At 37.5% G+C, this 4233-nt stretch overlaps 1 protein-coding gene across 1 annotated transcript in view; it reads right to left on the bottom strand.

Moving 5' to 3' along the window:
- LOC106880694 (MPN domain-containing protein) overlaps positions 1–1194 on the bottom strand; it is a 3333-nt gene extending 2139 nt beyond the window's left edge. The window contains exon 1 of the mRNA XM_014930763.2: positions 1099–1194. The gene's annotated coding sequence lies outside the window, so the exon portion shown is untranslated. The remainder of the gene's footprint in view (positions 1–1098) is intronic.
- Between the last annotated feature and the right edge of the window lie 3039 nt (positions 1195–4233).

Below are 4233 nucleotides of genomic sequence, written 5' to 3'. Positions count from 1 at the left end.
ATATATATATATATATACACATACATTTAATAATTCTTTCTGCTAAAGGCAGAAGGCCTAAAATTTGCAGGAAGGGGCTTAGTCAATTACATCAACCCCAGTGGTCACCTGGCCCTTATTTTATTGGCCCCCCAAAAAATAAAGTTGACCTCAGTGAAATTTGAACTGAGCATTTTACCTGGCATGGTAACGATTCTACCGGTTCAGAGGTTTACATGCATTTGATAATAAGAATCCTTTTTAATATAGGCACAGGGCCAGAAATATGAGTGGGAGGGGGCACTAATTAATTAAATCAACCTCAATCTTTCACTATGAGTTTATTTTATTGATCCAGAGGGGTGAAAGGCAAACAAGATCTCAGCAGAATTTGAACTCAAAGCTAACAGAATTGGATCAAATAGTTTGTGCAAGGTGGAGGATGATGTTTTAACTCTAGAACATTCAGAATATTCTGTCAAATTTAATGTTTATTTATTCACATTGTTTCCAATTAATCAGTCATTATTTTGTAGCTTCAAGATTTTGATGATGCCATTGTTTATTTTTAGATTGACTTTGTAGGGTAGGTGTGAGAGGCTGGATATGGCTAGTTCAAATGCTAAAGAGTTAATGATTTTGCTTATCTTTGTAGATGATCACATATTTTTCAGATGTAGAGTCCAGTGTCCCATGAGCTGAACCAGATAATGGCCTCCAAGAAATAGCTGGTTATGCATGGGCGACTGCTGGCCTTCCATAAAACAACCTTGCCTGGACTTGTGCCTCGGATGGTAACTTTCTAGGTGCAAACTCCATGGTCATTCATGACCAAAAGGAGGCCTTTACCCATTTACCCTTTTTATGTATGTTTCTATCTATGTGTGTGTCTTTGTGCTTGTCCCCCACCACTTGACAACTGTGTTGGTTTGTTTACATCCATGTATCTTAGCAGTTTGGCTGAATGTGACCGATAGAATAAGTACCAGGTTTACTAAAAATAGGTAGTGGGGTTGATTTGTTTGACTTGAAAACCCTCCAAGGTGGTGCCCCAGCATGGCCACAGTCCAATATCTGAAACAAGTAAAAGAATAAAAGATAAAAGATGAGAAAACTCACCTCAGCCTCAATTAAAGGAGCATTTTCTTTGTCCCCTAATCTACTCAGACATGGGAATGCTTGTAGAATATTCAGATCTGCATTTAAAAATACAAAATGTTTTTACATTCATTTATCTAAGAGCAGAATGAAACAAGAAGGCTTGGATTCATTTTCTCAGTATAACATCAAGTCCTAGATGAAAAATTCTTAAACCTAAGCGCTGGTGCCATGTAAAAAGCATCCAGTCCACTCTGTGGAGTGGTTGGCATTTGGAAGGGCATCCAGCTGTAGAAGCCTTGCCAAAAACTGATCTCAGCTCTGCTTGTACCACATAAAAAGTACTGAGTCCGCTCTGTGGAGTGGTTGGCATTTGGAAGGGCATCTAGCCATAAAAACTGTGCCAAAACAGACAGAGAAGTCTGGTGCAAGTTTCTGCCTGGCCGGCTCCTGCTAAACCATCCCACCCATGCCAGCAAGGGAAGGTGGACGTTAAACGATGATGATGATGATGAATAACATATGTATTTCATTCAATTCCATTTCCTGCAAATAAACAGTTCCTTTCATTTCTTCTGACTAACCTCATTATTATTATTATTATTATTATTATTACTATTATTATTATTATTATTATTGTTATTATTTATTATAAAGAAATCACTAATATTGTTGCTGTTGTTGTTGTCGATGTCATAATTCCAATGTCCCTAAATCATTCTTTCTTTTCGTCAGGTTCGCACAATTCCGTGCCACCTTTGAACTGATGCGAGTTCTCTATATTCCATTCTGGGTGCTAATCCTCCCATTTTCTCTTCCCCTCCCCCCTCTCTCTATATATATCGCTTTTTCCCTTTCTTTCTCTCTATTCTCTCTCTTTCCCTTTTCTTTCTATCCCTCTGTTTGTACTCCTATTTCCCTCACTCAGTCTTGATCTGTGTGTCTGCCTTTCTGTCCGTCCGTCTGTCTCTCCCCTCTCTTTCTCTCTCATCCCCCCTCTCTTTCTCTCTCATCCCCCCTCTCTTTCTCTCTCTCTCTCTCTCTCTCTCTCTCTATCTATCTATTTCTCTATCTCATTCCGTTTACATACACACATGCATATAAACATGCATATATACACAAACCCTAATTTATACGCACACACACACACATATGCATATATATGTGTGTTGTGTGTTAGTGTGTATGTATGTATGTATGTATCTGTGTGTGTATATATGTATATATATACATATATATAATACGTTCTCATTCTCTGATTTATTTCTCTTTCTCCACGTCTCTCTCTCTCCCTCTCTGTCATCCATTCTTATTTCTATCTCTCACATCTTCATCCTTCCTCTCCTCCTCCTCCTCCTCCTCCTCCTCCTCCCCCGTCGTGTCTTAGTTCTCTCTTTTCCATTTAAACACTTTCCTTCAATCCGTACTACCTCCATCTTCACCCCTCAACCTTTATCAGATTCTATCATCAACTGGTTTGATTTAGATCTTTCAACATACGTTCAGCGTCCAACGTCGTACATCCCAGCTCTTATCCCACCACCAACGCCCCACATTCCGAATCCAGCCGCCACAAATCGAGTCACTACCCCTCTTTTACCTTCAGCCCCTTTACTATATTATCATACAACCACACTATCTCCCCACCTCCCTTCAGTCCCTCACAAATTCATAATCTTATTCATCGACCTTTCCCTCAATCGCTACCGCCATATTGTTTAGGGTCGCAGAGGCCGGTCAAAGTGATTCTGCAAAAGATCCCCTTTTCCCAATGTAAAAGAAAGAAAACAACAACAACAACATAGGAAAACAAAAACAAGAGAGAAAAACAGAAAATATATACAAAAGATAAAAAAAGAAGAAATACAAAAGAAGAAAACGAAACAAAGTAACAATAATGCGGCTCTTTCTCTCTCGAACAAAATGGCCGACAAACAAATCTGTCAAAGATTCGATTCGTCCACTCATAAGTCAGAGCATTTGTTGACATCATGAATACAAGCAAAGCCTATTTTACTTCAATTAGCTGACATTGCTTCGCTTTATTCGTGATATATTAGTTCTCAGCTTTAAACAGGTCGATATGTTCAGATAGCCGCTGCGCTCTTTGCTGCTGAGTAGAGAGCGGCCATTTTATGCACACACACACACACACACACACACACACACACACACACACACACACACACACACACACACACACACACACACACACACACACACACACACACACACACACACACACACACATATATATGCATACATATATTTATATATTTGCTTTTTATTTCTCTCCAGCCTCGCGCTGTTTTCATCGCTGTGCATGCCACATCCTGAGACTCGTTTTCAACACCTCCGCCCAATATATGCATGGACGTGTGTATATGATATATGCATACGTACACACATAAATACACATATATATATGCGTGTGTGTGTGTGTATATATATGTACGCATATATATATATATATATATTTATATATATATGTGTAAATATACATGCATACATATATGCATTCATACACAAACATATGGGAGTATATAATGTGAGTGTGTGTATGTATGTATGCACACGTATAATCCCACTTTATGATTATGTATTTATATTATCCAAAATAAATATACAGCCGGAGTGATAAGCTGACAAATGTGTTATTAAGGCGGCGAGCTGGCAGAATCGTTTGCGCGCCGGGGAAAAAAAAAATGCTTAGCGGCATTTCGTCTGTCTTTATGTTCTGAGTTCAAATTCCACCGATGTCGATTTTGCCTTTCATCATTTCCAGATCAATAAAATAAGTACCAGTTACTTACTGGGGTTGAAATAATCGACTAACCCCTTTCCCCAAAATTTCAGACGTTGTGCCTAAAGCAGAAAGGATCATTGTCATCACCGTCATCATAACTATCATTATTATACAATAATTATCATCATCCTTACTATTATTATTATCATCATCATCATCAGCATCATTATTATTATTCTTATTGTTTTCATCATCATCATCATCATCATCATCATCATCATCATCATCATCATCATCATCATCATCATCATTATTATTATTATTATTATTATTATTATTATTATTATTATTATTATTATTATCATCATTATCATTATTATTATTATTATTATTATTATTATTATTATTAT

This window comes from Octopus bimaculoides, chromosome 24 (assembly GCF_001194135.2).
Source record: "Octopus bimaculoides isolate UCB-OBI-ISO-001 chromosome 24, ASM119413v2, whole genome shotgun sequence".
Classification (NCBI taxonomy): domain Eukaryota; kingdom Metazoa; phylum Mollusca; class Cephalopoda; order Octopoda; family Octopodidae; genus Octopus; species Octopus bimaculoides.
Note: the sequence above shows the minus strand (reverse complement) of the source record. Positions and strands in the feature narration are given on the sequence as shown.